This window comes from Crinia signifera, chromosome 8 (genome assembly GCF_055691185.1).
Source record: "Crinia signifera chromosome 8, ASM5569118v1, whole genome shotgun sequence".
NCBI lineage: Eukaryota > Metazoa > Chordata > Amphibia > Anura > Myobatrachidae > Crinia > Crinia signifera.
The window spans coordinates 22,315,567-22,329,518 of NC_139224.1; the positions used below are offsets into that span (position 1 = coordinate 22,315,567).

The following is a 13,952-nucleotide window of genomic DNA, read 5'->3' on the forward strand; positions in this document are numbered from 1 at the left end:
ATCCGTTCATCTAATTATACGCGCAGAGTATCCGACTAAATCGTGCATAAAATTAAAGCATTATGCTATTCGGCTGGTGGTTAGTTATGGACAAGTAGGGGTTAATCAGGCATTACATCATCGTCATTTAGCCGTACGTTCTGGTAATCACCAGCGTGTTCTCCTGCGCCCTCTCCGAAGCTCGGGAAGCTAAACATTCTGTTCTGGGCTGGCGATAGAGGATCGGCGAGCGGGATTTAATGTTCCCGTGAGTGCGGTCGCTCGCTCGTTCAACCGGCGGCTCTACAGCCTCCACGGGAAACATCAGGCGTACTTACTGGGACTTGTAGTTCCACAACAGATCGCACGCTTCATTTGCCCGTGCTGTGAAACTGTTGAGCAGATGCCCTTTTATATGTGCGGGTTAGATAGTCTTTTTATAGACCAAGGATAAAGCCATCGATCTGCAGTAATGACCAACGTCAGCGGCACTCGGTTCTGCCGGGTCGTAGCCCCCCCCCCCCTGATCTCCTCCTGTCCATTATTTCCAGAAGTTCTGAATGATAAGCCAGCCTCCCCATTGCCTGTAGCGCTCTATTTATCTAATAAGCCAGAGAGCGGATCACGTAACAGGAAACTCTCTCTCCCTGGGCTGGGGTCAGGCGAGGACAGGAGAGAATGGTAAGAAGTCTCACACCCAGACTCCCTGCGTTGCAGGCTGCAGTAAAAAGCCCGGGCCCATTCAGCGCAGATCGACCGGCATTCTTTCAGTGTGACTATTGTTCACTGCTCCATGCTCATAAAATGGTAATGGCCCCCCACGGGCGCCCCTCCTGAAGTGCCAGAGGGTTCTGATTACAGAGCACAGTCTGCGGTACACGTTCTATAGAAGACGTATAGAAATAAAAACCAAGAGGGGGTTCGAGGGGACAGGAATATCGCTGTTGGGTTAATAATGCCGCACGTGTTAGCTGAGGCTTCGAACGTTCTGTAGTCGCTTTGAGACATTGCATTCAGTTGTCCACGTTAAATTTTATGTTTTTTTTTTTTCCACCAGGTTATTGTCTACTCACTACATCATTTGACTGTGGTTGCCATGGTAGCCCATTACACTAAAGGGCAGGTTCATTTACCCTGCCTAGATCTATTCATTTTGCACCGTTGGTTCGGATTCATCACAGTCTTAAAGCTGCAGTGTCACCCTGGAAAAATATTCCCCATCTATCCGGGATCCCATGGGCTGGAGATGATTGCAGCTTGTGGGGTTGGCTCCTTCCGTTCATACCTACCTACAATTGAAGTCCCCCCCATATGTATATATTGAGCACAGCTCACCATGCTCAGCGCCTGCTCCTCTATGACGCCAGTCATTGCAGCACACTAAGAGTTAATTCGCTCCTAATTCTTTATCTGGAAAAATTCTGTATCCCTCTGGGCGTTCTATAGAACATACGTTTTTTTTTTTTTTTTTCCTTGTTGGAATGCTTCCAATTTAAGCAGCGTGAACATAATTGTACAGTGACGGTGGTGACATACGCCACCGATTAGCATTCAGGACTTATCTTCTCATAACTTGTTGAGCAGATTAGTCATGTGCCGTACGGATCGGTAACCTGACAGCCGGGCTCGCCTCTGTCGTGAGCGCCTCGACGCAGCGTCAGCATATAAAGGGCATTTCTGAACTCGGTTTGAAATGAAATGTGAGCCTGGTCTCCAGGGCACGAGGGGGGCAGGTTTGAGGCAGCACCTTTCTCTCCCCCCTCGTGACACCGTTTTTCCCTCAAACTTGCAGATTTTTGTGTGCACAGAATCCATCGACATGCCTGGCTACTGGGACCAGTTGTGATTGACTACATTCCTATAGCAGGCATACTGGTCAGTCAGCCGGACGCCTATACCCAAAGGGAAATGCTACAGTGTATCTGAATGACATGTAAGCATGGGATACGGTCGTTGGGTTGACAAGCATTGGGTCAACAGGGAAAAAGGTTGACATGGGTCATTAGGTCAACATGGGCAAGGTCGACACAGGGGTTTTCATTGGTTCTTGACCGACAGGCGGTATTTGATGCCCTACCATTCACTAGGCATGGTGGTAAAATAAAATAGTGTGCCAGGCGCAGCGAGGCACCGTGCCCGAAGAATGGCGAGTGCAGCAAGGTGACGCGGTGCTACATTTCAGTGTCCTTGTCAACATTTGGGTAAAAAAAAGGTGAAAAGCCCCATGTCGACCTAGACCCATGTCGACATTTCTGCATGTCGACCTAATGCTTGGAGACCTAATGACCCATACCCATAAGCATTTGCTGTGATGCTTGGTTTATGTGATATAGCTGAATGATGTCATTCACAGACATAATGGCTGTGTGTTCTGATAGGTGCACTTAGCGATATATATCGTTCCTCAGATATACGAGCGATATATCGCAGGGTCTGTCCAGCCTTACTCACATGAACTCAGGGAGCGAGTCTAGCGATGGGTATGCACTGATGATATATATATAGCCGCCTAGTACTTTATGCATACACTTGCTGCATAGTCCATCGGTGACTGACTTATCCACTAGGCAGGCGCACAGAAATGCCCGCCCAATTGTGACATCAGGTGCGACACGTTGGGCGGACAGTTGGGAAGTGTATATACACTTCCCAATTGTGTATATCAGTGGTTCCCAACCTGGGGTACTAGTACCCCTGGGGGTACTCTGCAGACCAGTTGGGGGTACTTGAAAATAATATTGGTAATGGCCGAAGATGAAAAAAAGTCTTTTGATGGCAGAAGAAGAAGAAGAAGTCCCGTTGCTATGGAGAAGAACCATGTTGTGTCACTTATGGTTCTGTCTTCAGCGTCTCATTGTGCTTTTGCCTGACCAGCAATCCAATGGAAGCTTCCCATGCTGCCCTCAGACGTCAGTGATCATCTGCCCTACACTGACACGGGTGGAATAAGCAGCGGCATTAATCCTACAGGTGTAAGTGGGAACCCTGGAGATAATACACAACAAGCGGCCAGACACGGAAGGGCACAATTCCTGTCCGCTACTCCTTAATATAAGGACATGCATAAGGATACGCATACCGCTCACTTCCACTCCACTCATAAGTACTGTCTTTATTTTAAATTGAGAGGAGGGGTACTCATCAATGAAAAGCCTAATCAAGGGGTACGGGAGAGACAAAAGGTTGGGAACCACTGTTGTATATAATTAGGAGATGTCGGTGGTCAGGTGTATACCCATCTTAAATGAATATATTTGATAGTTACGCTGTAATATAGTAACATAAGTAGTTTGAGGTTGAAAAAAAGACCCGGTGCCCCGCTCCCCCTGATCCCTGCCTGTCTCCCTAAAGCGGATTTCAACTATCCGTTGCTAATTGCCACCTGTCCTACCCGGTTATCTTATTTGCCCCATTTTTAGGATTTCCCCACTCTTTTGCACACGTGGCATAATTCACACACCAGCAACGTGGCACCGTACTTGGCGCTTGTAATTTGAGTGAGTGGTTCCAATGTATTTATTTAATTTGCCAAAAATATTGCTGTGTGCGCTGAAAGTAAAAAGTATACAGTATATATGTGGCTAATGGAACCTGCCCCAAGGACAAATATATACAAAGGTAATGGGAGTAGGGGCAGTAAAAAAAAAGAATGTCAGCAAAACATCTTAGGGTTGTCTGTGTATGCCGGACATAATTGCTTGCGATGTGTAAAATTGCAGGACATTTGTTCAATAGTGACATCATGGAAAGATTTCAGACCTCTTGTGACCTGGATGTGTATAAGGAATTCTAAAAGTCCCCTTTTCCTCAGCACGCCTCAGCTGTTGCCTGTGTGTGATTGTGGCCTATTGCACGGTCTCAAAGATGTAATTTTATGCCATCCGCATGTACTATGCGTAACTTTATGAATGCTGCAGCCACCTGGATTTGTATTGAGGTGCCCACCGGCAGCTTTGCAAATGTCTGCAATTGTGTACAAAGATGTCGTTATCGCCCGGCGATTAATATCTAGCATGCTGGATATTAATCTTTTAATCGCCGGGAAGCACTGGCCCTGACCGATTTGATTTTGCTAAGCGATCTAGCATCACTCAGAACGCTTCAGCATCTCCCCGTGTTCCTTAGTTGGTTGATGATCCGTTACTCCCATGAGTAATGGTTCTTCCACAAAATGGCTTCTTATGAATCCCTAGACTGTTCCATTCTTTGGGACAACCCACAACATGGCTGCCTCTTAAAGTATGTGACGGGTGTACCCGGAGGAGACTACACAGTGACATAAAACTGCAGTTTAAGTAACCACAAAAAAACAAACATACGTTTTTAGTTTCTGGAACACGCGGATAGTGTTCGTAAAGCCAGTTTGTTTTGTTAGCGTGAAGTAAATTTGTAAACGGCATTGTCCGGAATTCCCTCAGCCTTGCTTGTTCAGATTAAAATAACCCTGCCTTTTTACGATCCTGCTGGGGGACGGAGTGAAATGTGGACGCAGTTTAGATTTGGGAGATGTTTTTGTTTTACAGAACATCTAGCACATTTTTTAAATAGTTTACTGGCTATCTAAGTTTTTAGAGGAAATATGGATCTCATTAAATTAAACTTTCCCATAGAGTGTAATATAGTTATGTTTCATTCCATAAATCCACCGTCTGTATGCAAGAGCCGCAAACGTTTTACCCTGCGTGGATTTTAGATTCTACCCTGTCTTGCGATGGTAGGTAAATGGTAAGCGATGAGCTTATTCCGGTTTCACCCACTTGCGGGAAACTGGCGTAAACAACACTGCCATTGCCTGGCGCCTTGAAAAAGTTTGCAGATGACTAACTAAGTTCTAGGGTATACGTTTTTTTTTTTTTTTTTAGGGCAGATGTAACGTGTGCAGAGAGAGTTAAATTTGGGTGGGGTGTGTTGAAACTGAAATCTAAATTGCAGTTGAAAAATAATGCAGCCAGTATTTACCCTGCACAGAAACAAAATTACTCACACAAATCTAACTCTCTCTGCACATGTTACATCTGCCCCACCTGCAGTGCACATAGTTTTGCCCATTTTGAGAACAAATTTGTACAGCGATCAGATCTGAATAAGGGGCAATGAATGTGGCTGCATAAGGTCAGTATTCCAACTACACTGAACATGGAATCACCGCTTGCACCATGGCAGGAATGACTGTGTGTGTGTGCCTTTTGGTTTCGTTCGAGGCTTGTTGTGTTTGTATAGCACTGCTGATGTTTTTTACTGACTGTTGGTGACAAAGTTCAGCAACCATAAAATCTGCAGCTTGATCGCTCTAGCAGAAGAATGCTCACTGATTTACTGTGGCACCAGCGGTGTTTGTGGTCTCTCCAGGTGAAGGACTATTTGGCAGCACACCTGCCCGTTAAGCGGCAGGCTTTAGCGTTTTACGTCTGAGAACATAAAACTCTGATGACTTCGTCCCAGAAACCTTCAGGACTCGTTCACACACATGCTAAGTAAATGGGGTAAAACGCATGAAACCCAACACTGGCTCTAGACGACGTTGGTGCTGCGCAGTTTATAGGCTGGATTCAATTATGTCCCAATTGCTGAATCCTGCATTACGTTTCTGCATGGTACTTGATTGCTTACAGTGCTAGGGGCGTGAGCACAATGCGTGGTGATACCATTACCGTAATCATCTGCAACGTGCACAGTGCTACTTGGGTTTAAATTATTAACCGTCTCTTATATGGTGCAGCACATTCCATTGCATTTTACAAGTGGACCCACAGATAAAACAAAACTGGGTAATACTATAGCCAGCAGTAATAGCGGTAGGAGGGCCCTGCTCGCAAGCTTACAATCTATAGGGAAGTAGGCGTTGATATGTAAGGATAGGTGCTATCTGTTGCATAGTTGTCCACCGGACTGCAAGGGTTCTAGGTGGACTGCTTGATATCCCATCACGGCAAAGATGAACCAGGGTCGCATGGAAGAAAAAGTGAATTAAGAGGAGATATATGGAGGATACATGTGGCCTGTACAGTGGGGATATAATTGAATAGGAAAGCTTATGATGGTTGAGTGAGCGGTTCTGGAATGTGATAAGCTGCCTGAAGCGGTGAGTTTTCAGGGAACGCATAAAGGAAACTAGGGGAGGGATGTACTAAATTTAAAATACTTTAAAAACCTTGTTTTCAGGTTCACTAATGCCCCACCACCGGTGTTTCGCTGCAGGGTATAGCTGGTGTAACCCCATAGAAGCCTACTGGCTTCTTTTCGTGGCCCCCCCACCGGATGTCCGGGCAGCCTCCTGCTGTGCTGCCCAGGCCAGTGACCACCTCCTCCCTAGCAGCGGAACATCCCCCTTCAGCAGGGGTGGATTTAGGTATGAGGACGCCCCTAGGCACAACAATAATGTTTACTAAGTAGGACAGTTTATAGGGGCAGTATCTGCATGTCCTATCCATTTACACTCTATTTAAGATGGAATATAGTACAGTGCAGTGGATATTTTGCAGTTATTGATAAATTTTGGGCTGACAGTACTATCACAGGCATCCACGTGCCGCCCCCAAACATGTGCCGCCCCTAAGCATGTGCCTAATGGGAAATTCGGCTCTGCCCTTCAGGGTGCAAGGAGTAGGACCAGGCTGTCCCTGCGGCACTTGTCTGAGCGGAATGCTGCAAGGCACAGGATGAGGGGGAGAGGCACAGGGAAGCACTCAGGGTGTAGCTTTCTCAAAGAGCTAAAGAAGAGAATTCAATTGTTTAGCACGTTTTGTTTTTTGGGGGGGGGGGTTTGTACTTGTTTCAGTGAAACCCGCCGGAATGCTGGGCACAATGCAAAACCGTTCTGTTTGAGTGCCCAAACTGGTCACATTAGCTCATTTCAGCTTGCCACCTCTGCGAGCTGAGATCTGAAATGTTAGTGCCCGCAGCTATTCCAGCTAGTGACTGTCAGTGCGATAAACAATTGAATTAAACAACACCTCCCCCTCCCTAAAGTGGAGAGAGATAAAGTACCAACCATCAATTTCTAGCCTGTCATTTTACAGGCTAGATTTAAAAAATAAGTTAGGAGCTTGTTGGTTGGTACTCTATCGCTCTCACTATTTAATTCTTTCCTTAGTGTTTATTTGGTGACCTCCTGCTTCTTTGGATGGTCCATCAAAAATCACGGTCTCCGACCTTAGCCGTCGCAACCCTGCACCCCTTGCCTGTAGCTGGGTGCACACCTCTGCAGTTATCTGATGATTGCATAGGTGTGCGTGCAGGAGCATCAGTCAATCAATCGTCATTAAACGCTCCAGCAAAGGTCATGGCGGAGGGTCAGACACTTTAATCCTGCTTCAGAATTGCTCTTTTGATACAATAATTGCTCCGCGCATCGGAGAACCGGCACCTTCCCATGGTCCGGCCACACTCACGGCAGGCGAAGTGTGAGAAGGGATTCCCCATGATTAAGGTTCTTTGTGATCTTTCTTTAATTGCACAAACGGACTCTGTTCTGTCTCGCAGAGAGAACGCCGCCGTGAAAATCCTTTCAGAAATATCATATGAAATATTTAGCTGCGTGCGGAATAATAGCCAGCCCCCGGCCACATCCAGCAGGACAGGCACTGGGGAATTGTGCAGCTAATGAGAAGGTTTCGCGTTTACTGTTGACAAGTTAACATTGTGTTCCCCGGCTTGTAAGGACGCACTTTGCTCCAGGAACAATGTCACCAATGTAGTTTTGTCTCCTCCAAGGACGCTCTTTGTCCCAGTCCTTATCTGCGACTATGGGACTGCACTAATTAAAAATGTAGGGTCAAGAGCATAGGCCTCTGTAAGCAGATTCTTGTGCAGCGAGTTGCTAGGCGCACTCACACTTACCCGTGTGCTCCATGTTTCTTTTCTGTCCGGAGCGCATGGTCTAGGCTCAGTATTATAATATAAGCCAGTGGTAGGAAATGATAGGCTTCTCAGCTGTGGCTGAACTACAAGTCCCAGCAGCGATGAGAAGTGGGAAAACCAGTGTCAAGGAGTTTTGTACAGTCGAGATTTCTGGTGCTGTCATGCAGGGTTTCTGAAACGCAGTCCTCCTGGTATTCTAATACCCCTTTTACACCAAAAACCCTGGTCCGACCGTGGTCTTTGAACGCTGGAGTTTCCAGGGTCTGACCCTGCTTTATACTGCATTTACACAGCACTTCGACCTGGGTCTGCACCATTTATATTGAACCTGGGTCAGCCCTGCCTTTCCTTGTTGATATATCTATATAGATATATCTATATATAGATAGCAACACTTATTCCTATCAAGGAAAAGAAACCAGCACTCACGATTTGGTGAAAAAGAAAACGATGTATTTCAACAGGTCATTTAGGTTATCAAGCTGTCTGCCATCCCAACAGCTGTTTCGGCCGGCAGCATGCCAGCCTTCATTCATTCGGCCGGCATGCTGCCGGCCGAAACAGCTGTTGGGATGGCAGACAGCTTGATAACCTAAATGACCTGTTGAAATACATCGTTTTCTTTTTCACCAAATCGTGAGTGCTGGTTACTTTTCCTTGATAGGAATAAGTGTTGCTGTGAAATTAAGTCTGGACCTTGCACCGCTCCCCCATTGCTAACTGTGATTGAGTGCCACCTTGCCCAAGTAAAATTATCTATATATAGATATATCTATATAGATAGATCTATCTATATAGCTTGGAGGGGGTAGAGGGGGGAAGCTGTCCCCGGGTGCTGTGGGGGTAGAGGGGGGAAGCTGTCCCCGGGTGCTGTGAGGAGGAGGGGGGTCCCTGCGGCTGCTGAGGGGAGAGGGGGTACCTGTCAGCCTGACACTATGATTGCTGCCGCTGCTGTATCTCCCCCCGGCGGCCGGTCCTTGCGGCGGATGGACAGTCAGTGTCGGCGGTCCCTCTGGCGCAGGGGAAATAGTACTATTTCCCCTGCGCCAGAGGGACCGCCGACACTGACTGTCCATCCGCCGCAAGGACCGGCCGCCGGGGGGAGATACAGCAGTACTATTTCCCCTGCGCCAGAGGGACCGCCGACACTGACTGTCCATCCGCCGCAAGGACCGGCCGCCGGGGGGAGATACAGCAGTGGCAGCGCCGTGTCAGGCTGGCCGCTGACAGGTACCCCATCTCGCCTCAGTAGCCGCAGGGACCCCCCTCTTCCCGCAGCACCTGGGGACAGCTTCCCCAGCGCTGCACGCTGCGGACCCGCTGCGGGTGCCTGGACCCGCAGCGGGACCATTTACACCGCCATTTACACGGGTCCCATCCGGGTTCTACCCAGGTCAGGACCTGGGTAGAGGACCCGTGTAAATGGACACGGATACCCCCCATTTACACCGCCGAGGATCCGCGTCTGACCCGCCGCTGACCCGGATTTTTCGGCGGTGTAAAAGGGGTATCCCAACAGTGCATGTTTTCCGGATTTCTATAGATTATAAGCTTATGAGCAGGACCCTCCTACCTCTGTTGGTTTATTACTACCCAGTTTTTTTTATCACTGTTTCCTTTTGAAAACTGGTTTTGGTTGATAGAACTACAGTGTGTAGATAGTCAATAAGTCTACCACAAAGTGTCAACATGAGGTTTTTTTTTTTTAACCGGCGTGTTTCTCACTATCCATGTTGGCTTAGAGGGATAATATTATAGAGTCCTGAGCGTATGCATTACACTAATTGGGGGTCCATGTCAACAATGTTCTCGACATGACACCAAAAAGATGCAATTAACTCATGTCAATCTTTTCATGTCGACTTTTTGACCATGTTGACCTATTGAATGATGATCTTTTGGGGGTAGACAGTGTCTATCGTATAATCCACACCCTTTGAAAACCTGCACTGCCAGAGTTCCATGAGGACAGTCATGGGGGTCAATTCCATTCAATACAATGTAAATAGCGCAGGGAGGGAGCTCCCGGAGCTATTCTAATCAGCGTGCTGCGAATTCGGAGATTGCCGGCACTCTCTGGCGTTAAGTGGTGAGTACCGGCCTTTTCTGACTCGAGTGCCCCGCGGTAATGCTGTTTGCGCAGCGCTAGGGCACAAAACCGCATTGTTGCCCTAGTTGTGTCGGATTTCTGCTCGCACGGCAAGAGGGGTGCGGGCAGAAATCCACTAGTTGGTGGTAGCAGCGCTCTGATAGAATAGCGCCGAGAGCGCCCTCCCGGCGCTGTTCACGACTTATTGAATAGAATTAACCCCTTTGAGAAACGCTGACGTGTAGTGTTCATTCTAGCACCCGCTATCTTTGAAAACTCATGCAGTTCCTCTTCCCTGCCTGGGGTGTCGCTGTCTGCTGTGGCGTTTCTAGCACAGGTCTGGTTTGCATATCAGGGCTGATATACAGACCACACTGTGCTAGGAGCACTACAGCAGACAGTGACTCCCCAGGCAGTGAAGGGGGAACTGCATGGGTTATCAAAGATAGCGGGTGCTAGAAGGACACTAATACGCCTTATGGGAAGTACAGATGTCTAAGCTTTATCTTCAGTTCTGACAAGTTCCTGAATTTTCTGTGTGTGACTTTTGTCATCAATATGGAGTTACATATCAAAGAACCACACAGGCAGCCATACAGTTAAACTCCCGCATTGTGTTCAATTCTTTCTATTCTATTGAATTCTCATTCGCTTCTTTGCTACATAACATGTTGGTGCAGCTTTCACATTTGGGCCAATTCGACACTGTTGGGATATTGTCCCCAAGATACATACCTGTGTTATCAGCTGATTTTAATGTTGGGTAAACCCTCCACTTGTCCCATTGCAGTACACGGAGAGAGAGTCATTGGGCAAATTCTCTCTATAGGCAACAGTTGCAACAGCGACATCTAGAGGCTGATTATAAACATTACAGTCCTTTTAGAAAAAATGTATTCATCCTTTATTCCTAAAGAGGACAGCTGGTGCTTTGATATTAAAAAATATTACATCCTCTCATCTTTGTTATGCGTATGCAGCACCCATCCCTGCCAGTGTCGAGCTGGTTGCTGACACTTGGTTAAGATTACAAAACCCCCCCTCCTTGTCCAGTTTGGCATTGCACATGGGAGTCCACATTGGTGAGCCCCCTAGCTGTTGGGATGGCGCACTGCAAGTCTCACTTGTTCCTGATTAATATTGATTAATAGAAGCGGATACGTCAGTGTTTTGTTAAAAACTCTGTGAAATACCATGTTATCGAGTCACAGCGGTTGCGCTGTAATTATGCACTTTGTCTGATTGACGTACAATTGTATCACTTAGTTAACCAATAAAAATTAATTGAAGCATAAAAAGCCATGCTGATAGAACACATTTAATCAAAAGCATGAATTGTTTTCCACTGACGTGAATTGCACGTTGGATTATTAGAGGCATTTACGGAGTGTTCTTTACAATCCAATTTGTATACTTGTATACGCTGTCTGTGGCAGGCGAGCTTTGATGCATATCACCCTGTGTCACAAAACATACATCCCCCTCAAGCTGGTACCATGTACCTGGAAAGGCGATCCGTGTACTCCAGCGGGTATATGGGTCATTAAGGTCGACACGTGAAATAGATCAACATTGGCTAGGGTTGACAATGGCAAGGTCAACAGTCAAAAGGTTGACTTGAGTTTATCACGCCGACAGGCATTATTTCATGCCCTGCCATCCACTAGGGCACAGAGCAGTACAGCTTAGGCTTATAGGGAGAGATAAAGTACCAGTCACATCACAGGCTGTGTTTGAGAAATGGCAGCGGCTGATTGCTTGGTACTTTAACTCTCTCTCTTTCTCGCTCTCTCTTTCTTTCTCTCTCTTTCTCTAGCTCTCTCTTTCTCTCTCTTTCTCTCTCGCTCTTTCTCTCTTTCTCTCTCGCTCTCTCTCTTTCTCTCTCTTTCTCTTTCTCTCTCGCTCTCTCTCTTTCTCTTTCTCTCTCGCTCTCTCTCTCTTTCTCTCGCTCTTTCTCTCTCTTTCTCTCTTTCTCTCTCGCTCTTTCTCTCTCTCTCTCTCGCTCTTTCTCTCTCGCTCTTTCTCTCGCTCTCGTGCTCTCTCTCTCTTTCTCTCTCTCGCTCTCTCGCTCTCTCTCTCTTTCTCTCTCTCTCTCTCACCAAGAATCACCGTTAGAATGCAATATGTCCCACCACTGATCACATGCATAGGGGCAATGACTCACATGCATATTTAAGCAAAGGTTAGATCCCCGATAAGATCTCCTCTTTGCAAGCATTGGGGCTGCTATGTTTGTCTCTATAATCTGCCTTCCAGATCCTGATCCGTATGCGTGATTGCGGTCTCCCCTCGGTAAGCAGCGTTCTCGGTGTCCATGCATCCCGCCCTATATGTATGCGTACACTTCCACATAGGCAGCGGAAGGGAATTCAGCGTTGTCATGTTGGCGTATTGCTTTTGGCTCTCGCTGCCGCACGTGTTCCTTTTTACAGGCATTTAAACTGACTTCTGGAGATTATTGGAGCCCATTCTTCACTGTGCTCCGACCTCCTGTAACCTGAGGCCGATGAATTCATTACGTGCCCCCTGGGAGGAGAACTGGGGAAATGTTTTATTTTACATTTCATTTCTGACCGGTGCGTTCGGTAAATTGGTCAGTATTTATGTCCAGCAACCGGTCCGGACTGCCCCTATTTTTTAACATTAATTTGACCCTATTACTTTGTCTAATATGAACCTTTTTATTTATTTATATATTATTTTTATCGCCACTGACAGTTCGCGCCCCCCCCCCCCCCCCCCCCAGAGGTCTTGTAACCAAAAAAGTTTATTTCTTGTGTCTGTGTATATGGGTTATTGGGCCGGCCACAGAAGGTTAACATGGCCTAGGTCGGCATGCCTAAGGTCGACAGGGTTCCAAGGTTGACACAAGCATTAGGTCAACAATAGCTAGGTCAACTGTCAAAATGTCGACATGAATTTTCCACTTTTTTTGTCCTGAATGTCGACACAGTTGACATAGACTAAGTGTACAGTGTCCCCTCACATGGATCCCTGCGCTCGCCATGCCTCGGACACTGAAACGTAGCACCCTGTCCCCTTGCTGCACTTGCCATACTTTGGGCACGGTGCCTCGCTACGCTTGGCACACTATTTTATTCTCCCACCACGCCGTAGTGGATGGTAGGGCATGAAATACCGCCTGTCGGCTCAAAAAACAGTGAAAAACTCACGTCGACATTCCAACCCTGTCGACCTTGGGCATGTCAACCTATTTCATGTGTTCATCATTTTTATGGCGCCACAAGGGTTCCGCAGCGCCTAGCAATACAAATGAGCAAAAATAATTAAATAACTAATTACAGTACAAGGCAATTTTTATTACAGATACATGTTTAATAGACTGTTCCATCAGGGGACAGGGCACTGACGGATGTATTTGGATGGCAGATATATATATTCTAAGAGAAGCACATTCTTCTACCTGGGGTTTTAAGTGAATAAACAGCGCTAGAGTTTGTATATATTTTTTTTTTATTCCTCTCCCTAATCAGAATCCCACAGTGGTTTTTCCAATCCACCCTCTCTCCATTCTCACAATTTCAGTCAATAAGTGTGAAACTGTCATTCTCCAGACAAAATAATCATCCCGATTCCTTGGAGACACACAGAAGCTATTGTGGTGTGGAGCAATGCCGCGCCGAGATGAAGGCATTCTGTGCATCAGACGTGCGTTGAATTGTAGATTAGGCATTACGCCTTCACCTCCTCCACACTTAAAGGATCTCGTTTAGATTGTTCCGCCGCTGGGAAGTATCATAAACTTGTTTGGACTATACAGGAAAGCGCCTAATGTACTTGATCGCCTCCTATTTTTTTTCATTCACTATAATTATTGTATACTATGGACGCGCATCCTGTATTTGTTTGCAAAGATCGAACTTTTATAGAAAGCGTTTCATATTTTCAAGTCTTTCGATCTGTAGATAACTTTTTGTTTTTATCCTCTTGCCATTTCCTCTCACGAATCTCGAAAAAAGTTTGAATCCATTTTATTAGCAAAAACAACCTGTTTGCGGTAGTC

At 46.6% G+C, this 13,952-nt stretch overlaps 1 protein-coding gene across 3 annotated transcripts in view; it reads left to right on the top strand.

Annotated features, from left to right (window-relative positions):
* RYBP (RING1 and YY1 binding protein) overlaps window positions 1-13,952 on the top strand; it is a 51,787-nt gene that overhangs the window by 23,350 nt on the left and 14,485 nt on the right. The window lies entirely within an intron of this gene.